Raw genomic sequence first — 23,819 nt, forward strand, 5'->3', positions numbered from 1 at the left:
AGCTAATGAAGGAGAGAAGCAATCTAGAATTAAGGAGAAATTTTCTGAGTTACAACGGTTAATCAGTGGAACAACTTGCCTTCAGAAATTCTGAAATCTCCTACACTAGAAGTTTTAAAGAAGAGATTGGGCAACTATTTGTCTGAAAAGCTATAGGGTTCCCTGTTATTCTATTCTATTATACTTTACAAAAGTCAATTCATGTATTTCCAACCCAGGTCCTACTTTGACATATGTAGAATAGAGGAACCCATGTAATTTAGACATCTAATCTAACAGACTTATGATCCATCATAGCTGTTACTTGTTAACTTATGAATAAGGCTTCAGTGACATTTTGTTGTTTATGGGGAAGAGAAAAGCCTTGTAAGAGACAAACATTTAATTTTTTTTTCCATTTGAAATGCCGAGCGACTGTTCTATTGCTCTCTTTAGTTGTATTTTGTCCTAAATGATAAGAATGAATCCTGTACATGCCAACTATGATGAAGATGGCTGATAAACATTGTTTCATAAACTCTTATGTAGATACCAAATGTTACCTGTCATTCTCATGGGACGTTAGGTAACCAGATAAAGCAAAGCTCTAGTGAAGGGTAGCTAAACAGATATATCACTGTTTTTTTTTTAAAGGCTCCTGTCATTTCCTGAGTGTGGGGAATAATGATAAATCTTGCTTGCGGGGCAGAAAATGGGGCTTTAATCAAAGTGTCGTTGATCTACAATTAATATTTCTCTGCTTTGGCTTGATCGATATTATTTGAGCAATTTCCATATGCTGTTTGGGAGAATACAGATGTGATATTGCCTCTGGAAAGAAACATTTTAGGATCATTACCACAAGAGATCTGAAGATCATAATCTTTGAGATGTCTTGTGCATCCTAAACAAAGACTGGAGTTATTTTGGTGGGAATCTTTCATTGGAACACATCTCACCTGTCTTCTCAAAACTTTTGCCTAAGCTTGTGTGAAGGTGATTTTTCTACAACTGTTCCTTCAGAAGTTGATGGATTTCCTTTTCTTGAGGCCACGTATAATGTCTAGGGGACCACAGGGTACCCCTTCTTGATCTGTAGCCCAATTGCAAGTGAATTTGAGGTCTCATCTTCAATCAAAACCTCTGGCAAATTTCTAAACAAGCTTCAAGAGCTTCGGGGACACTGGGAAACCATCTCAAGGGATGTGTCATTACCTTCGGTTTATGCTGTCAATCAGTAGAATGTGTGCATAAACAGTCATAGATCTATGACAAGAAACAAAATGTTGATTTAAAAAAAAAACTGCTGGATCAGAACAAAGACTTATCTAGGACACTGGTTCTCAAGTTGCAATATACATGCCACATGTTGGATTCTGAAAATGGAGCACAGGGGAAGTCACGAAACTTCAATGAAGTCTTTAAAATGCATTGTGACTGATGAATAGAAGAGATTGTCTCTAAATAGATAAATGCCCTTCATAGGTAAAGTGTGCTTCTACATTTCTTTCATAGAAAGACTCTGGTTCTTCAACAGAATAATTTGTGAATTTTAAGACTAAAACAACTTGGGAAAAATGGTCAAACGTGCTTCTAGACAGGCAGCGCCTCACACTAACCTCCCATTATTTTACACATATAAAAATGTACAAATCTGTAATTGACTCATCTGGAGAAATGTGAAAGAGGGCTGCCTTTATGTATCTCTTGCTATTGTTCCGTTCTTTCTTCAACAGTGGTATTTTATGCAGACTCATAAAAGGCAGAACAAACACAATGAACACAGGAGGAAATATAAATTTTGTTTTGACACAATTTAGGCACTACTTTAAAAGGTCAGTGGATGAGGCATGGGTACTATATTCCAGAATGAATTTTCAGGCACAAAACCAATTGTTGTTTTGTGATTCTGTCTGCAACAGAATTTCTTTTAAACAAACAGAATTTTAGAGGAATTGGGCCTCAGGTCTGGTTTCATCTGTGGACCCAAACGAATCAACAAACAGTAGGTATTATGAAGTCAGTATGTTCATTAAAAACAATAAGTGGCCAAACGTAGCGTGCCAGTTTGGTCTAGAGGTTAAGATCCCAGGCTAGAAAATGGGAGACCGTGAGTTCAAGTCCATGAGTTCATGAATGCCAGTTGGGACCAGTCAGTCTCTCTCTCTCAGTCCAACCCACCTCACATGGTCTTCTATGGAGATTCTCAGTCATCCAGGTCATGGTTGTGCCAAAGGTGCTTTTTTTCAAGAGGCAACTGGACTTTCTGGTTTTTCTTTGAAGATGTTTCTCTTCTCATCCAAGAAGCTTCTTCAGCTCTGACGGGATCCTTCCATTCCCCACTTGTTTAGTTTCCATCCATTGCTTCTTGTCTTGCCTTCTGGTACTTTGGAAAATAAGTTGACTGCCCCTTCTTTGTGGCAGCCCCTGAATTATTGGAAGACTGCTATCATGCCACCCCTAGTCCTACCTTTCACTAGACTAGACAAACCCAGTTCCCACAACCATTCTTCACATGTTTTAGCCTGGAGCCCCCTAATCACCTTCGTTGCTCTACTCTGCACTCTTTCTAGAGTCTCAACATCGTTTTTACATCATAGCGACCAAAATTGGATGCAGCATTCCAAGTGTGGCCTTACCAAAGCATTATGAATTGGTACTAACACTTCACATGATCTTGATTCTATCTCTCTGTTAATATTGCAGTACAACTTCAAATTGGTTTAACCTCCGAAGGCGAGGCAAATGGAAGGATGGAATGACGAGACAGACAGGTAACATTAAATTGGAGCCAAGAAGGTGTCACAAGTTCAATTTTCCTTCTCACTCCCTTTCTTTTTTTTCTTTGCTCCAACAAAAGAATCTGCCTCTTTGATTACTCTGACAGGTTAAAAAAAAGCCACACACACTTTCTCTGGAAACAAATACCACCTTTGGAAAGTGCCTTTTTAATAAGCATGGAGCCTCTATTTAGAGAGAAGGACACTCAATTGGCAAGTACAGAGTTGTAAGGAAATAGTTTGAACATGCTGATAAAACGTCTAGTTTTACTCCAGACATGACTTTATCATTGACGGAGGGATATTGTTAGCACGAAGATGATAGTTTTCCTCCGACAGGACACAGACAGTGAAATGTAGATGAACAAAATGCCTATTGTGAAATGTTCTGCACTGTTTTCATGTGTGGTAATGCCTGAATATACAATCCCACGTGATAAATTTCTTTCTTTTTTTTTTTTTTTGTGGGTGTGATATCGGCTTCAAGGGATTAAAAAAAAAAAGCAGATACAAACCCATGCAGACAGATTATTTTTTCATTTGATGATGGGAGGGAAAGTACTGGGGAAATATTCTGAAGAGGGAACCCCAGAAGAACCAACTTATCTAACAAGTATCTAACAAAATGAAATTCAGTGTAGGGAAAAGTAAAGTCCTACACTTAGGCAAGAAAAACCAAAAGGACACATATAGACTGGGTGAAATAAGTCTTACTAGCACTAACTGTGAGAGGGAGGACAACCAGCTAAATATGAGCCAGGAGTTTGCAGAAACAGCCAAAAAAGCTAATGTTAAGTTATATTAACAGAGGGATACAATCAAGATCAAGGGAGGTACTAATACCACTCTGTAAAGCCTTAGTAAGCCCACACCTAGAGTACTGCATCCAGTTTTGTTCACCGTGTTATAAAAAAGATGTTGAGACTCTAGAAAAAGTACAGAGAAGAGCAACCAGGATGATTAGGGGGCTGGAGGCTAAAACATACAAAGAAAGGTTGTAGGAACTGGGCATGGCTAGTCTAGTGAAGAGAAGGACCAGGGGGGACAGGAGAGCAGTCTTCCAGTATTTCCAAGCCTCTATATTTATTTGATGCAAATCTTAGAAGAATCCATTCTTATCCTCCTTGTTCCTGTGAGATGATGTTACTGAAGATGAGGTGAAACTCAAACCCCACCCTCAGTGGCTATGTTGACCCTCTTGGTGGCAATATAGGGTATCAACGTTGCTTAGAGTTGGGACCCGTAGATAGTAAACAGCATTGTTATTCATTTTGTCTCCAGCCTAACTAGAAATGGAGTTGAGTTAGAGATTGTATGGTTGTCAGCAAACAGTAATGGGCCGGTTGCTTTCATTTTCCTTGTGAAAACAGCATAAATTGGAAATTCTCCACTGCTTGGAAGACATTTAATATTTAAAGGTAATTTGACCTGAACATGTGTGTATCATGAATCTTTTATGTGACCTACAGCAAATGTATTTATACAGCATTATTCCAAGGCTACTTATCCCTTATTCATTTTCTAGGATATTATTTTTCTTTCTTAGACTAATGTACACTGGATCTTCTCATTTCTCCACTCCGATGGAATCAAAGCAATCCTCTTATTTACCCTTATTCCCCATTCTCAAGGTCTGGTAACTAAGACCGTTTGATAGCTCCACTCCACAAATGCAAAACGTATGCCCTTAACTCTACCATTTTCCATTTCATCTCGATAAACATTTCTTTTTCATATTTTTTTTTTACTCCTGAGAAAGGTTATCCAAGGAAGTTAAAGAGTTTAATGGGAACTTTTTGGATGATTTATCTATGTTATAGTAGTAGGAGACTACTACTTGTCCAACTTTTCTCCCTCTCTCCCTCTAACTCAGTACATAAAAGAACAATAGATAGAAGAATTTTGACCTGTGCATTCTTGTCATTTGGAATAACAACAAAATATCAAGTATCAGTCAAGTGGTCAGCCTTCATTATCAATCAGCATTAAAACAATCAAAGAGACATTGAAATAGACAAGATTTGAGGAATCTCCTAAAATGTTGAAGTCATATATATCTCCTAGGGCAGGAGTCGGGAACCCACAGCTCTGGAGCCACATGTGGCTCTTTCAACCCTCTGCTGCAGCTTCCTGTTGCTGGCCAGATCCACAATTGATAGGCCTTTCAGTTAGAGCAGGTAGAGGAAAACTGTACTAGGAGGTGACTCTATGGTGGGGGAACTGGACTTCTGGTCAGCTCCAGAATTGAACGGGAGCTTCTGGTTAGGATCTTTGTGGCTCTTTGAGTGTTTAAGGTTGCTGACCTCTATCCTAGGACAAGTCACCCTCCCATCTCTTATAGAAGTTTGACCAGTTCTGGAGAACCGGTAGCGGAAATTTTGAGTAGTTCAGAGAACCAGCAATTACCACCTCTGACTGGAGACTTTACAGTATCCTTCCCCGGCCACGCCCACCAAGCCACACCATGCCCACCATGCCACGTCCACAGAACCGGTAGTAAAAATAATTGTATGCCACCACTGATGTCAATGTATTGCTGCTAGTCAGAATGGACCATGCAGATACGGTGAACAAATTTTGATTTGTACATTAAAGAGCTTGCAATGTTTTCTGGCCAGGTCTTCTTCTCGATCACATCTTACTCTTCAGTCCATGAACTGTGCTTTAAAAAGCTCTTAAAGCGAAAATTCGCTTGCCCCCCTGTTCACTGCCTCTCGTTTCTTTATGTTGCTTGTAGTGATCTCTTTCACCTGGCTGTTTGCTGCTGCTGTCTTTTTTCCTGGATTAATTGTAGTTATTATTATGACTATTATTATTTCCATTTTTATCCCATCTCTCTGCCTAGAGGGCATTCGAGACAATCCGGGTTCACCAAGCCACCGGATGAGGTCACCCATTTCTAGCACAGGAGCTATATATGCTGTTGAATGTACTTGAAGCTAAGAGCAAGGAAGTGTAAATCCATTGTCCTAAAAAAAAAAAAAAAAAAAAATGAACGGCTTTTTCTGATGGTGTGTATTTGTGAGGCAGTGTTTCCTCCAGCAAGATTACAGGGTCTGTCAGATGACCTTTGGGGACACAGGTTCTATCATGTTCTTCCAGGCCTTTTGGATAGAATAAAAAACTATCAGGCAAAGAACAGACTTCTCTTTTTAAAAAAAAATACGGTCCATTAAAAATACTTCCTTACAAATTGCATCAACATTCATTCAGGGTTTCTTCTCTCAATGGTTTTAAAGAATCTTGAGCTCACAATTGGGAAAGGAGGGATTGGCGTGTTTGGGTGTTGTTATGTGACTTTTTCTTCATTTCTGAACATTTGCTCTTTCCCCCATACTTGTAGATTCTCAGTAACCTAGGGAATGCTGGAAAACCCATAGGAGTGAAATAGTGAGAAACCAAACCAAATTAGGCAAAAATGACCTCTCTCTCTATATATATCATTTTGCCTCCAAATTTTCTGAAATTCAGTGTTATTTTCCCCTGCATCTAAACTCATGAGCTGATGCAGATTATTTCTTCCTTAAAATTGTTTTGATTTTGTGTTGGAAAAGTGTTTAATCTGGTATTTAATTTGGGGCAGGAACTGTTGGAGAGAAATACACGAGTAGCAAAAATCTCTTGCTTTCTACCACAAACATGTTGAGTTGCACAAACTAATGACCTATAAAACCACATTTCCTTGCTGCCTTTGCTGATCTCAGAGTTGATCCTGGTTAATACATGGGTGGGAGAATGCTAGAGAATTCCAGGTCATTAAGCTAGACTGGGAAGTCAAAAATCTCTTGGAAGACGGGGATAATAAATTTCTCTGGTGTTTTTATGTTGTTGGTGTATATTTCATGCATGCAATTATCAAGACTCTGGATCAGTTCAAGGATGTCTTTATTTTATTGGTTAGTTTTGTTTCCTGGATGAAGGTGGTTGTTACTGCCTCTAATGTTACTTTACCAACCAAATTTTATTATACTGTTTCATCATAGTAAATGTACAGGGATTAGTATTATACTTTAAAGGATAGATGCTAATATCTCTACACAGATTATAAGGTAGCAACTCAAGAATGTGGACCAGTTATGGATGCATCTTTCATTCCTAGAAAATTCCATGATTTTTCCAAAGATGGAGGAAAACAGTTCAGTCTGATTCAGTCTTACTCACTTATGCATGAATGTGGATTGCAGCTGGCCATGTATCAATATTTGAATTATTCAAAATATTGTATGGAGAGAGAGGGTGAGAGAAGGAGAGAGAGGGGGGTTGGAGAGAGATGGAGAAAGAGGAAGAGGGAGAGAGAGAGGAAGAGAGAGGGTGAGGGAGAGAGAGAAAGAATTTATGTATTTATAGATAGTCCTTGATTTGCAACAGTTCATTTAGTGATGTTCAAAGTCACAATGCCACTGAAAAAAGTGACTTATATTTTCCATGCTTACGAATGTTGCAGTATCACCTTGATCATATGATCAGAATTCGGTTGCTGGACAATTGGCATGTATTTATAACAGGTGCAATATCCCAGAGTCATGTGACCATGTTTTCTGTCAATGGGGAACCCAGATTCATTTTACAATCGTGTTACTAACGCCTGCAGTGATTCTTAACAAATGTGGCAGGAAAGATCCTAATGGGACAAAACTCACTTAGCAAATGACTCACTTATCAACAAAAAATTTGGGCTCTGTTATGGCTGTGAGTCAAGGACACGTGCTTGCAATAGTGCATATGTTAGGGGGAAAAAATGAGCCGAACATTATTTATTTATTCAATTTGTATCTACCTTTCATTTAAGAGGATCAGGTTGTGTAGATGCAGAGAAGTGCAGAGAAGAGCAACCAGGATGATGAGGGGACTGGAGGCTAAAACATATGAAGAACAGTTGCAGGAACTGGGCCTGGCTAGTCTAAGGAAGAGAAGGACCAGGGGAGACAGGAGAGCATCTTTCAATATTTGAGGGGCTGCCACAGAGAGGAGGGGGTCAAGCTATTCTCCAAGGCCAGACAAGGAATAATGGATGGAAATTCAACCAGGAGAGATTCAACCTGGAAATAAGGAGGAATTTTCTGACAGTGAGAACAATCAACCCATGGAACAGAAGTTGCCTTCAGAAGTTATGGGAGCTTCATCCCTGGAGGCTTTCAAGAAGAGACTGGACTGTCATTTGTTAGAAATGGTGTAGGGTCTCCTGCTTGGGTGAGGGTTGGACTAGTGCTTATATACAAATGCACAAAGTCTGGGGAACAAACAGGGTGAACTCGAACTGTGAATACATGAAGGTAGATATGATATAGTTGGAATAACAGAAACTTGGTGGGATTAAACCCATGATTGGAATATACTGGTAGAAGGATACAAACTATTCAAAAACAACAACAACAACAGACCCCATAAAAGAGGAGGTGGAGTTGCACTGTATGTAAAGGACCACTATATTGCTACAGAAATGCATGAAACCAAAGATGAAAACCTCCTAGAATGCATATGGGTCAATATAAAAGAAAAAAAGAATGACATGGCCATAGGTGTATATTATAGGCCACCCAATCAAGCAGAAAAAATAGATGCCCTTTTTGCCAATCAACTAACAAACATATGCAGGAAACACACAACAATAGTAATGGGAGACTTCAATTATCATGATATCAATTGGAAAACTAATTTTGCATCAAGTGAGAAATCAAATAAGTTCCTAACCAACCTAGCTGACAACTTTGTTGTCCAAAACGTAGAAGGTGAAACTAGAGGGACAGCCATACTGGACTTAGTTCTTACAAACAGAGAAGAAGTGATAGAAGGAGTTGAAACTGCAGGAACCTTGGGTGAGAGTGACCATGTCATACTAGAATTCAACATAACACAAACACAAGCAATAGAACATAATGACACCAGACTCTTGGATTTTAAAGGAACTGATTTTAATAAACTCAGAGAGAACTTGGGAAAGATTCCATGGATGAAAATCCTAAAGGGGAAAACAACTCAATAATCTTGGGAAACTCTGAAAAGTATGATCATAGAAGCCCAAACCAGCACAATACCACTGAGAAAGAAAAACAAGAAGTCCAAGAAGAAACCAACATGGCTGCACAAAGATCTCTCTGGCAAATTGAAAGAAAAAAGGACAAGTACAAATACAAAATATCAGCAGATAGCCAGATTCTGCAAAGATGAAGAAGGGATAGCAAAGGCTCAGAATGAACAAAGACTTGCAACAAAAGTCAAAGATAATTAAAAAAGTTTCTTCCAACATATAAATAACAAGAAAAAAAATCAAGGAAACAGTTGGTCCACTAAAGAGAGAAGACGGCAAGAAAGTAACAGGCAACAGAGAGAAAGCAGAATTGCTTAACTCATTCTTTGTATTGGTCTTCACGCAAAAAGAAACTATAGCTCAAACCACCAAAAACATAACTGTATAAAAGACAGACCAGAAATAAAAGTTAAAATAAGCAAAAAAATAGTAAGAGAATACCTGTCTGATCTTGATGAAAATAAATCACGGGGGCCTGAGGGATTACATCCCAGAGTTTTAAAGGAGCTGGCAGAGGTCATCTCAGAACCACTGCACCATATCTTTCAAAAATCCTGGAGCATCGGGGAAACTACCAGAGGACTGGAAAAGAGCTGATGTGGTTCCCATCTTCAAAAAAGGAAAAAAACAGACCCAGGAAACTATAGACCAATCAGCCTAACATCAATACCCAGGAAGATACTGGAAAAGATAATAAAAAAACAGATCTGCCAATATCTAGAAACAAGTAAAGTAATAACTAGCAGTCAGCATGGGTTTGTTATGAACAGATTACGCCAAACCAATCTTATTTCATTCTTCAACATAGTGACTAAATTGGTAGAGCAACAAAATACTGTGGACATAATATATTTAGGTTTCAGCAAGGCATTCGACAAAGTAGACCACAACATACTTCTTAGTAGGCTAGAAAAAAGTGGAATAGATAGCACCATCACAAGATGGGCTCACAACTGACTGATAAACCATACTCAACGAGTAGTCCTTAATGGGTCTAAGTCTACATGGAGGAAAGTAAGCAGAGGGGTTCCACAAGATTCTGTCTTAGGCCCAGGACTCTTCAATATCTTCATTAATGACTTAGATGAGGGAATGGAAGGGGAACTTACCAAATTTGCAGATGATACTAAACTGGCAGGAATAGCCAACACCCAAGAAGATAGGGCCAAGATACAGATGGATCTTGACAGACTAGAACAGCGGTCGACAACCGGTGGGCTGTGGCCCACTGGTGGGCCATGAAAATTTTTAGTGGGCCACAGAGAAATCTCACCCCAGAGCCCCCAAAGCAATTAATCCAGGCTGTGCAGAAACACAAGGCTGCGCTGCCCACATGCCCCACGGGAACCGTCCCCTCCCACTCACTCCTTACCCTGCAAACTTGCCTGCTAAATTTCTATTTTTCCTTTTTCTGAATATCATCTGTTCTGCTGTGCCGGGAGATTTAGATTAGCTAGGAAGCAGGAAACGGTTGGATTTCTTGCGTTCTAGCTAGTCTTTAGATCTTCAGCGCTGCTTTTAAGTACAGCCGAACCTCCCTCAGGACTGAAGTTTTGCTTGCAAGCAAATTCAGTGCAGACTCCCAGCAAGCAAATTTGCGAGACTGAGCTAGCTGATGGCAGATAGGTAGATCACTGAATGATTCTGTGAGCAACTAAATCTTCCTGCTTTGCCTGATTTTGGGTAAAAGTTGCTCTTTTTAAATAAAAAAATCAATATTTATATAAATATTTATAATATTTACAGACAAGCCATGCCTAGCCAGTCACATGACCACCAAGCCACACCCACAAATTAGGCCATACCCACAGAACCAGTTAGTGGTCCCTGGGATCTAAAATTATGAGTTTGGCGACCCCTGGACTAGAACCCTGGGCCCTATCTAACAAAATGAAATTCAATGTAGAGAAAAGTAAAGTCCTACACTTAGGCAAGAAAAACCAAAGGGACACATATAGACTGGGTGAAACCAGGCTCAATAGCAGTAACTGTGAGAGGGATCTTGGAGTGTTAGTAGACAACCAGCTAAATATGAGCCAGCAGTATGCAGCAGCAGGCAAAAAGGCTAATACAATCCTAAGTTGCATTAACAGAGGGATACAATCAAGATCAAGGAAGGTACTAATACCACTCTATAAAGCCTTAGTAAGACCACTTCTAGAGTACTGCATCCAGTTTTGTTCACCACATTATAAAAAAGAGGTTGAGACTCTAGAAAAAGTGCAGAGAAGAACAACCAGGATGATTAGGGGATAAAACATGCGATGAACCGTTGCAGGAACTGGGCCTGGCTAGTCTAGTGAAGAGAAGGGCCAGGGGAGACAGGAGAGCATCTTCTAATATTTGAGGGGCTGCCACAGAAAGGATGAAGGGGTCAAACTATTATCCAAGGCATCAGAAGGCCTGACAAGGAATAATGGATGGAAACTGAACAAGGAGAGATTTAACCTGGAAATAAGGAGAAACTTTCTGACAGTGAGAACAATCAACCCATGGAACAGAAGTTGCCCTCAGAAGTTGTAGGAAGGCCATCACTTGAAACTTTCAAGAAGAGATTGGACTGCCATTTGTCAGAAATGGTGTAGGGTCTCCCGCTTAGGCGGCGGGTTGGACTAGATGACCTCCCTTCCAACTGACTATCTGTTATTTCTCCCTACAAGGTCCCTTCCAACCCTGTTAATCTTTTAGATAATATTTCCTCCTCCGACAGGCTATTCAACTTGGTGGAAAGCACATGGGTTTCTATGCAAACTTTCCTGCTGCCTATTGTTTAAATTAATATGTTGGGTGGGGATAAAAAAGGCTGAATAGAAGTCATTTCCCATGAAATGGGAAATAACAAATATTCATCTGCTTGTGATTTTTCTCCCCCCAACTTTTGGTGGAGGGGTAAGATTTCTAAAATTAAAATTTAGACCGTTTCAGTTGGATCTCTCACCTCATCTTTCTTTAGTATTCATTTTAAAACCATTTTGAGAAAAGCCTTCATCTGAATGGATTCTGGGGCATCGTACAATAATCAAAAGAGGATGCTGTAAATATCATCATCTTTCATATAGCATAAAACCAGAATACAACAAACACATAAAACTGCAGACAGAGGCAATAAAACCAACTTAAAATGCTTGGGGCGCATCAGGGTACCATGACCTGGCTCTAAAAAAATGATAATACATTGATTAAATCCTACATCCTCCTACCCCACCCCGAAAAAATCTCATAATGTGAAATCATATTTAGTTATTTATTCATTACCGAGGGCATTTCTTCTTTTGCCCTTCAGAAACGATTCCGCAGTAGGAAACAGTAAAAGTTTAAAAATACACAAATCTTAAGTAGGGGCAGTATTTCTGTAAAACAGTTACTATAAAGCAGCGTGGCAGCACAATAAAACATAGAGGGGCAAGTTAAAAAAAACATATTAATTGATATTTGAAGGAGAACAAAACCTTTGGGGAATCCAAAACATCTCCATCTTCTTCAGCATGGTAACAACAAGATTTATTAACCTCTTTATACTTGGGAATTATATTTCTATTTGGAATTTGCTAGTCTATGATCATCATAAACAAATCATAGTGCCAAAATAAAATCAAGTTGGTGTCAGCGATACAGCCTAGAGGCATAATGATATGCCATTTATCCTTACTTGCAATAATCTACAGTATCTTACTGAAGAGTTCTTCTTCAGGTCAAGTCTGGTATTTGATTTTTATTTTGTTCTGGAGACAGAGAGAGAGGGCGGGGGAGAGAAAGAGAGACAGAGGGAGAGCGGAGACAGAATGAAAGAAAGGCAGGAAGAGAGAAAGAGACAGGGGAGAGAGACAGAAAAAGGATGGGGGAGAGAGACAAGCTGAAAGAGAGAAAGAGAAAGAGAGAGATGGTGTGGGGGAGAGAGAAAGAGATAGAGAGAAAGGGAGGGAGACAAAGAGACAAACACACACACAGAGAGAGAGAGAAACAGAAAGAGAGAGAAAAAAAGATAGGGAGAGAAGAAGACACAGAGAGAAACAGAAAGAGAGAGTGAAAGAGAGAGAGAGAGAGACAGAAATAGAAAGAGAGAGATAAAAAGATAGGAAGAGTAGAAGACAGAGAGAGAAACAGAAAGAGAGAGAGAAAGAGAGAGAGAGAGAGACAGAAAGAGAGAGATAAAAAGATAGGGAGAAGAAGACAGAGAAACAGAAAGAGAGAGAGAAAGAGAGAGAGAGGGAGAGAGAGGAGTATGGATGTGCAAAAAGATCATTTGATCAAGATTAATCAGTTTTGAGAGGGAGATTTGGGGTTTTGTACATATGCCTTGGCTACTCAGAGGACAGAAGTAAGACAAGAACCAATGGATGGAAACTAAGCAAGGAGAGAAGCAACTTAGAACTAAGGAGACATTTCCTAACAATGAGAACAATCAACCAGTGGAACGGCTTTACTTCAGAAGCCATTGTGAAGTGTCTCATTACTGGAGGCTTTCAAAAAGAGACTGGGCACCCATTTGTCTGAAATGCTGTAGACCAGGGGTCCCCAAACTTGGCAACTTTAAGGCTTGTGGGCTTCAACTCCCAGAATTCTCCAGCTAGCTGGACTTAAAGTTGCCAAGTTTGGAGACCTCTGCGTAGACTCTCTTGCTTCATCAGGGGTTTGGACTAAATGGCCTTCCAAGTCTGTGATTCTATGTTCTGTGTTCACACACGCTTTAAAGTTCACCAGGAACATCCCATCCCAGGAGTAATTTTCTGAAAAGTGGTTTCCTTTTGAAAAACAAAAAAGCAAAAGTCAAACAGCGTGCCACTTAGATAAGAATCCAACAGATCTTGTATCAAAGCAGGTGGTGTTTGAGTTTATTGTTCAAACATGACTGGCCAGGTGACCAACCAGTCTGGAAGGGAAGCTGTAATAGGTTGTCCACTTCTTGGACAGGTTTCCTTGTGAAGAAGGAACTATGCCTTGCGCATCAGCATGTCGGTTACCTTAAATATCCAGAACAGAGGTGGTATTCAACAGGTTCTGACCAGTTCTGGAGAACCGGTAATAGAAATTTTGAGTAGTTTGGAATATCTACTCTGACTGGCCCCACCAACCCCATCTATTCTCTGCCTCCTGAGTCCCAGCTGATCGGCTTGGTCTGCTGGGTCTGCTTTTGTTGCCCTGCACAGGAGAATGGAGCTGGAAAGCAGGTTAGTGGGGTGGGGAGGAAATGGGGATTTTGCAGTATCCTTCCCCTGCCACGCCCACCAAGCCATGCCCACTAAGCCATGCCCACAGAACCGGTAGTAGCAAAATTTGAACCCCACCACTGATCCAGAACCTTAATATTCATAATATTCTGCCCAAGTTCTACTCAATTTTTATTATGACACCAAACAAATAACACCAACCAGGAGGGTGGGCTAGTTGGAAGGACTTCAAAGCCCTTTGTAAATCTTTAAGTGTCTTCTTTACATACTTTGCAGAGTCAAGGATATAACCTGACCTCATCCCCATTCTGAGTTAAATTAATTCCACTGTATAAATCTACTTGGCTTCAAGTATTCCCCCCGCTTATTAATATTATTTTGTTTTGTCTATGCGCAAAAAATACCAGCCAGACCCTGATAATTTTTGGCATCTTCCAAGTGTTTTCTCCCACCTCTTCCTTTTGCTTTCCCTCCAGGATGTGAAAGTCTAAGCTTTATTATAAAACACAAGATAACTATATCAAGAATTCGTGGATCCTAGCGGAACACAACACAAGTAATGAGAAGATAAGCGAATCTGATCAATATACAAACCACAGAACTTAAAACCAAATAGCATCAGATAAGGCCCGTGGTGAGTTTCTATTAAAATGTCATAAATCAGAAACTAGAGTTTTCAGATCCTTTCCCCTCCTGTTTTCTTTACTCCTTCTGAGTATAATATATCTGTTCCTAAGAGATTTGTTTTCCTTTTCACTCCTTCTCACCCACAGTTCAACCTGTCGTAAACGCTTCAAAGGGTTCCTAAGGTAGATTTCATTAAAGTTGGGTGGTAAAACAAATGTGTTTCTATTTCTAGAATGGACCTGTTTTGCCTTCCTCATAATCTTCTCTTGATAGATACCATCCAAGGAGAGGCTGGTGTTTGATGCAGTGACTTTGATAGACCTACAATTGAAGAATCTGTAGCATTCACTCCCCCATAAACATTCTAACATAAGCAGAAAATATTTTTCTTCACTCCTTCTTTCCTTCTCCCCACCTTTTCTGGTGACTTTTGTTTCATTGTAAGCTGCTCTAAAGGCAGGAAATGTGCTTTCCCGGTGATATGGTACCTAAGAGGTTTACTTATAGACGATTGTAAATGCATACAAAAATGTTCTGCAGCAGTGTCCCCAAAGTTGCTTTTTCAAGAGGCAACTGGACTTTCTGGGTTTTTCTTTTAAGACTTTTTGCTTTTCATCCAAGACCATCTTCAGCTCAGACTGGATGGTGGGGAATGGAAAGATTTATGTATCTTGCAGACTTCTCATTTGCATTCTTTTTGGATGGTCGTTGAGGCCACTTGGGGGTTTATCTGTGTCCTCAGGGTCACCTGAGTGGTGCAAATGGGTGTGGAGCCCTTGTGGCTGCAGGATGTTTTCTGCTCTGGGTTCCTTCACTGTTGAACACAGGCTCAGGGCTGAAGAAGCTTCTTGGATGAGAAGTGAAATGCCTTCAAAAAAAAACCCAGAAAATCCAGTTGCCTCTTGAAAAAGCACCTTTGGGACAACCATGACTGGATGGCTTAGAATCCCCATAGACATTCTACAGTAGTGATTTTCAACCTTTCTGTCATCATGGACTCCCTTTAAATACTTTTTGTGGTCACAAACCATAGCCACGGATCCTCAAGATTTCACTCAAGATTTAAATCATAACTTTTTTTTCAAGCCTTCACAGACTTCCTGTCATGACATCATTCCCCCCACCCAGGGGTCCCCGAACCACAGGCTGAGAACCACCACTAAAGATACCTTTTAATGCAGCTGTATCACTTTAGAGAAGGACAGCAGCCTTTAGAAATCTAACAAATGCTGTAGATTCTGCAGCAGAGAAGAAGAGGTTGAGCTATTTTCCAAGGCACCTGAAGGCCAGACAAGGAATAATGGATGGAAACTGAACAAGGAGAGATTCAACCTGGAAATACAGAGAAATTTCTCTGAATAGCAAGAACAATCAACCCATGGAACAGAAATTGCCTTCGGAAATTGTGGGAGCTTCATTCCTGGAGGCTTTCAAGAAGAGATTGGACTGCCATCTGTCAGAAATGGTGTAGGGTCTCCTGCTTGGGCGGGGCTTGTAGTAGATGACCTACAAGGTCCTTTCCAACTCTGTTAATCTGTTCAATCTGTTAGATTTCTAAAGACTGCTGTTCTTCTCTAAAGTGATACAGCTGCATTAAAAGGTATTTTTATAATATGTTACCTCAGCAAAGTTTCATTGGAATTGTTCATGTATACATTCTGAGACAATCAATAGTCAGAAATAGAACACTAGTTGGTCTGTATGGTATACTCCTCGATTTACAATTACGATTGAGCCCAAAATTTATGTTGCTAAACGAGACATTTATTCAGAGATGTTTGCTCCATTTTACAACCTTTCTTGTCACAATTGTTTTTTTAATATTTTATTTTTTAAAAACAAACATACAAATCTCTATTCACATTAACAGTGTTCGTGTCATTATTAATACATACATCTCTTTTATACGTAAATATCAACTTTTATTTCTATCCTCCACCCATTTGTACCACCTATTCCTAATCAACAGAACTATTTCTGGTCTTGAATTAATTGTCATTTTAAATCTATGGCAATTTGGACTTCGGAGGCCAACTTTTTTTTTTTTCCAGTGGCAATTGTTTATTGCAGATCCTAGCTCCCTTGTTTTGTGTGTCTTTGATCACTTGAATACTTTAGCCCAATTTAATGTAATCCAACAACTGTTTCTCAATGGAGGTGATGGGTTGATTATCGTATAAAGAGTGCAGATGCTTAATTCTGAAGCCCTTAGGACTGTTGCAGAGGTGGTATTCAGCCAGTTCCGACCAGTTCTGGAGAACCGGTAGCAGAAATTTTGAGTAGTTCAGAGAACTGGCAAATCCCACCTCTGACTGGCCCCGCCAACCCCATCTATTCTCTGCCTCCAGAGTCCCAGCTGATCACCTGGGTCTTTTTTGGTTGCCCTGCACAGGAGAACGGAGCTGGAAATCAGGTTAGTGGTGGGGGGAGGGAATGGGGATTTTGCAGTAACCTTCCACCGCCATGCCCACCAAGCCACGCCATGTCCACAGAACTGGTAGTAAAAAAAATTTAAATCCCACCACTGGACTGCTGGTCCTGGAATGGGATAATTAACCATGGGGCCATAGCTGTGCCGACTTCACTGTGGGGCCCCCACGGCAGTTGGGGCATTTATTGTCAGCTGGTCCTCCCCCAGTGTTTTTCCTCCACCACTGGTCCCCAGCCCCCTCCTCCCAGGCAATGTGCAGAGGGACCCTTGCTTTTGGCCAGTTGCATCTGGAGACCTGAAACCTGATGTAAAATATGTTGGACAGCCCTATGATCTACCAACTGTGGGGAAATGTGATGAAGTTCTTTGTGGAGAACAACATGCCATCTTCTTTGAGATCCGAGCTGTAAAGGATGGTAAACATCTCAGTCAGAAAGTTTAGTCCTGCCTCGTCTCCACAAATGTTTGGCATTGAAAATCCATGCTGAGAAAAGTGAATTGCCAAGGCAAGACATCTCAGTGCATTCATCAGAAAATCAATATGTTGACTAGAGTTGATAATGCTTTCGGTGAGGAACATTTCTGGAACCCTTTTCTTCCCAGCACCTGCTATGGTGGTTGGCCTGCTGGATACAGTTTGATAGTCCATGGAATATCAAGGAAAGGGGAGAGAGAGAAAATTGAGCCTGCAGCGTTGAGGTCTGGTCGGGCTCTTGGGCTAATGATGAGATCTTTATATAGGACATTTTGTTGAGATTTCTGCAGAAAGGGATTTGTTTTTAAAGGTATTTATTACTTTGAGAGAGAAAGCAGCAAGAGAAAATGAAAAATACTGGTGTCAGAGAGAAAAATTATATTGTTAACCATTTCTAACACTGCTCACTTTCAAAGTTTGCTACAAGCAGTCTGTAACATGCTCCCAAATAGATTATTCATGAATATTCATTATAGTTAATCAATCTCTCTCCTATCATCTCTATATCCACCTATTGTCTGTCTGTCTGTCTATCATCTGTCTCTTTCTCTGTTTAGCTGTCTGTCCCATCCATCCATCCATCCATCCATCCATCCATCCATCCATCCATCCATCCATCCACCACTTGGCTGAAAAAAGCACATGAATTCTACAGAATATAAACACAATCTTTGCTTCCTCGGAACTCGCTCAGCAAAAAAAAGTTTCACATAGAATTAGTCTGACAAATTTGGAAATGGGCTAAAAAGATGTGTTCTTATGTTTCCGGTGTTTCACTAAAAATTGCAATATAGAAGGGTCAAAGGCTGTGATTCCAGTTTCCCATCTTTGCAGAATTAACCAGTGGAACAGCTTGCCTTCCGAAGTTGTGGCTGCTCCGCCACTGGAGGCTTTGAAGAAGAGACTGGACAGCCACTTGTCTGAAATGGTATAGGGTTTCCTGCTTGAGCAGGGGGCTGGACTAGAAGACCTCCAAGGTCCCTTCCAACTTTTGTTATTCTGTGCTCAGTTCTATGGACTTTATCTCTTGCCTACTCAGAACTGATGGAAACGATCAATCCATTAGCCAATTCTGCTATTGTCTTCTGTTCTGACTTACAGGTGAAACTCGAAAAATTAGAATATCGTGCAAAAGTTCATTTATTTCAGTACTGCAACTTAAAAGGTGAAACTAATATATGAGATAGACTCATTGCATGCAAAGCAAGATAGTTCAAGCTGTGATTTGTCATAATTGAGATGATTATGGTTTACAGCTCATGAAAACCCCAAATCCACAATCTCCGAAAATTAGAATATGACGTGCAATCAATAAAACAAGGATTGTACACAGAACAGTATCAGATCTCTGACAAGTATAAGCATGCATATGTACTCAATACTTGGTTTGGGCCCCTTTTGCATCAATTACTGCCTCAATGCAGTGTGGCATGGAAGCTATCAGCCTGTGGCACTGCTGAGGGTTATGGAAGACCAGGATGCTTCAATAGCGACCTTCAGCTCTTCTGCATTGTTCGTCTCATGTCTCTCATCTTTCTCTTGGCAATGCCCCATAGATTCTCTATGGGGTTCAGGTCAGGCAAGTTTGCTGGCCAATCAAGCACCATAATCCCATGGTCATTGAACCAGGTTTTAGTGCTTTTGGCAGTGTGGGCAGGTGCCAAGTCCTGCTAGAAAATGAAGTCAGCATCCCCATAAAACTCGTCTGCAGAAGGCAGCATGAAGTGCTCCAAAACCTCCGGATAGACAGTTGCATTGACCCTGGACTTAATGAAGCACAGTGGACCAACACCAGCAGATGACATGGCTCCCCAAATCAACACAGACTGTGGAAACTTCACACTGGACTTCAAGCATCTTGCAGTGTGTGCCTCTCCAGTCTTCCTCCAGACTCTGGGTCCTTGGTTTCCAAAGGAGATGCAAAAGTTGCTCTCATCAGAAAAGAGGACTTTGGACCACTGAGCAACAGACCAGCTCTGTTTTTCTTTAGCCCCGGTAAGATGCTTCTGACGTTGTTTGTTGTTCAGGAGCGGCTTGACCAGAGGAATATGACATTTGAAGCCCACATCCAGGCTGCGTCTGTGTGTGGTGGCTCTTGATGCACTGACTCCAGCCTCAGTCCACTCCTTGTGAAAGTCCCCAACACTTTTGAATGGCCTTTTCCTGACAATCCTCTCCATGCTGTGGTCATCCCTGCTGCTTGTGCACCTTTTTCTTCCACACTTTTCCCTTCCACATAACTTTCTATTCTGCACAACTGTTGGGTCAGCAGTCTTTCCCATGATTGTGCTTCCTACTGAACCAGACTGAGAGACCATTTAAAGGCTCAGGAACCCTTTGCAGGAGTTATGCTTATTTAGCTGATTAGAGTAGGACACTTTGAGACTAGAATATTGAACCTTTTCACAATATTCTAATTTTCTGAGATTGTGGATTTGGGGTTTTCATGAGCTGAAACCATAAACCATAATCATCTCAATTATGACAAATCACGGCTTGAACTACCTTGCTTTGCATATAATGAGTCTATCTCATATATTAGGTTCACCTTTTAAGTTTCATTACTGAAATAAATGAACTTTTGCATGATATTCTAATTTTTTGAGTTTCACCTGTATTTATCATTTGTGTGTATACAGCCACCCATCTTCATGCTGTAGAGGTCAAGGATGAGGAGAACACATGGGAGAGGATTTGATATAAGTAGCCAGCCAGGTTCTTGTCCTTCTTTTAAGAAGGAGCATTTAATCTTAGAGACTTTTAGCAGCCGCAATTCAAGACGGCCCTAGAAAATGTGGTTTAACCTCCTGGATAGGAGAGGTGAGAATCAGTTGAAAATAACTGATTGAAAACCTCTTCTGAAGGAAATGGAAGGAAGAAGAGGCTGTTTTGAGGACAGATTGCTCTATGCGAAGACTTGCTGTCCACCCCCGCTAGAATTCCCTCCGTTATATTGGAAATTGTGTTTGCACAGTAACACAAAGGTGCCTTAGAATTCCTGCCCTGCCATTCAGTGGGCTGTCCACCTCCATATGTATGGAAATCTCCACCAACGTTCCAGCCTGATTCTTCTCCTTCAGCGTGGTTGCCATCCATGTTTAGCCTGTAGGAAATAACCCAGCGTCTGAGCTGGAAGACTGAAGGTTCCGACTCTAGGGATTAGATGCACAAAAAGGGCTGTAATGTCAATACGAGAGCTTCCGCCTTAGACTTTGGCCAAACATTGCATTTCTAAAGAAGAGCTTACAGGGTCTTACCACCTTCCTTGCCCTTCCCAAGCACCGTCTTCTCCTTCCGTTTACCCAGTTTGAAGAAGCGTACACCACACTGACCCCTTCTGGCAAGACCCGAAAGATCTCTTAGGAAACTAATCCAAGAGACAGAAAAAAAAAAAAAAAAACTCATTCTCAGCTGGTCAAAACCAAGAGCAGATTTTTTTTTTTAAAAAAATGGACTGAACTGGCAGAGGATAGGATAGTATAGGATAGGATTGAATAGAACAGAACTAGGATAGGATAGGATAGGCTAAGGATGGGATGGAATAGGAATAGGAATAGGAATAGAGTAGAGCAGAGTAGAGTAGAGTAGAGTAGAGTAGAGTAGAGTAGAGTAGAATAGGAGTAGAGTAGAGTAGAGTAGAGTAGAGTATAGTAGAGTAGAGTAGAATAGAGAGTAGAGTGGAGTAGAATAGGTAGAGTAGAGTAGAGTAGAGTAGAATAGGAGTAGAGTAGAGTAGAGTAGAGTAGAGTAGAGTAGAGTAGAGTAGAGTAGAGTAGAGTAGAGTAGAATAGAGTAGAGTAGAGTAGAGTAGAGTAGAGTAATAACTTTATTTCACTTTGAATGTACACTAATTAGCGTACATTAAAATGAAAATTTGTGGCAAAGGGTCACCACCTTCAATATACATTACACGACCATAACAGAATGAATGAATGAATGAATACCAAATTATGCATATAGCCACATACTGCATATTATATGACACAGAGAAACAACATAACCTAGTTCAGATGTATACATGTATATGGTGAAAAAAACGAATCTTGTGAGTTTACCAGAAGGAAGGCCGAGGGAACAAAGCTGTTACAAAATCTGGTAGTACTGCTAGAAATACTTCGAAACCTCCTCCCAGAAGCGAGCAACAGAAACAGACCTTGAAGTGGGTGTGTTGGGTCCCTAACAATGCTTCGAGCTCTAAGGATATGGCGCTTATAAGCAGCATCCTGAATAACAGGAAGCGAGCTTCTTATAATACTCTCCGCTGTCCTCATCACTCTCTGTAGGGACTTTCTATCTGAGGCACTGCTGCCCCCATACCAAACAGGGATGCATTTTGTTAAACAGCATTCATTAGAGACAACAGATTAGACAAGTTTATAAGAGATTGGAAGCCATTTATGGACATTCTGCATATTTAAATTCAATAATAGATGGTAAAGAGGACTGGTTTTATTCTTTGAGGTTACCTGTTGACTCCTTTCTTTTATAGTGAATAGATGGTGGGTCAGATTGATTGAGAGACAAACAGACAAATAGATTTTCCACAATGATGTCTTTCTATGCAACATAATATTTTTATTAAACATAGATGAGAAAATTTATAATTACTTGTAGACCTGTTGTGTAAGAATGTAGGGGAGAACAGACCAGATATTTTAGGTATATTTTTAGCACTCAATCAAGGCGGACATTTTATGTTTGTGTTAATGATATATTTGCCATTTGTTATTTTTTTGTACACATACTTTTTATTGCGGTTGAGGTTTCTTTGATTTGTTATTGTAGTTTTTTTTTTCTTTTAACTTTGGAGTTAAAACAACTGAAACGAAAACCCCCAAAAGCAGTTTACAGAATCCAGAATAACAGAGTTGGAAGGTACCTTGGAAGTCTTCTAGTCCAACCCCTGCCATTGATAGAGCACAGGCTGTTTAAAAATGACATTAATTCTTTCCCCATTTTTATTTTTGTTTTGCTTTTTGAGGGCAGGAAAAAAAAATTTCTTTCTTATGGATGGATTGATCCATATCTTTTCAAGTAACTTGTGGGAGTGTGAATGTATGAATAAAACACATGAGCGGGGGGAGAAAGGAGAAAAATCTAATTTCTCCCAAACGTTTCATCTTAGAAGTCAAAACAATTGCTCCTACATTCGAGAGAAGGGGCAGCCCTGTTCCTCATTCTTTTTACAAGCTTCGTGATAAGACAGATATGTCTAACATGCTTAAGACACCAGTGAAGGAATGCTGGCTAAATGCATTTTTTTCCAAGTCCCAGCAAGATAAGTTACAACATCCAGAGTTATTCATTAACCAGAGACAGAAAGGAGGAAGGGAAGAAAGAGGAAAGATTGTTACACACTCCAACAGTTGCTTGGCATTCCAGAAACGTTGGTTTCCTGCTTTTTTCAATTTCTGCAGCCCTCTAATCCTTTAAGTCACTGGAATTGGAGGGAGTGACCCTAAAATTTTCCTCCTCTCCATTTTTTTTTTCCCCAAAGGAATTCCCAGGCTATCCTAGGGCTCCTGGGTGAGAGATTTCCCGTTTGGTTTCCATGCACTTTCTATTGCTTCAAAGAGAAGGGATGGGGAGGAGGAGGAGAAGGAGAAGTTAGAAGGAGGATTGGACGTTATTTATCAAGGGACACGATGGGTCAGTGGCTAAGAGGCTGAGCTTGCCAATCAGAAAGCCTGGCAGTTCGGCGGTTCGATTCCCTAGCGCCACGTAACGGAATGAGCTCCCATTACTTGTCGCAGCTTCTGCCCAACCTAGCAGTTTGAAAGCCTGTAAAAAAAATGCAAGTAGAAAAATAGGGATCACCTTTGGTAGGAAGGTCACAGCATTCCCTGCGTCTTCGGCATTTAGTCATGCCATCCACATGATCACGGAGCCGTCTTTGGACAGCGCTGGCTCTTCGACTTTGCAACGGAGATGAGCACCGCCTCCTAGAGCCCGAAACGACTAGCACGTATGTGCGAGGGGAACCTTTACCTTTTACCTATGGAAGGTCAGAAATAATAGAATAACAGAGTTGGAGACCTTGGAGGTCTTTTAATTCAATCAAACCTGGCTCAAGAAGGAGACCCTATACAATTCTGGACATTCTCTTCTTGAAAACCTCCAGTGATGGAGCACCCACAATTTCTGAAGTCAAGATGTCCCATGGGTTAATTGTTCTCATTGTCAGGAAATTTCTCCTTAGTTCTAGGTTGTTTCTTTCCTTGATTAGTTTCTATCCATTGTTTCTTGTTCTGCTTTCAAGAAGAACATAGAAGACAGGTACTGAATCCAGCAGAAGGCATTCAGCCTACAATTGGGGTGCAGAACTGAAGGT

The sequence above is a fragment of the Pseudonaja textilis genome, chromosome 13, assembly GCF_049901715.1.
Source record: "Pseudonaja textilis isolate UNSWEBS1 chromosome 13, rPseTex1.2, whole genome shotgun sequence".
Lineage (NCBI taxonomy): Eukaryota > Metazoa > Chordata > Lepidosauria > Squamata > Elapidae > Pseudonaja > Pseudonaja textilis.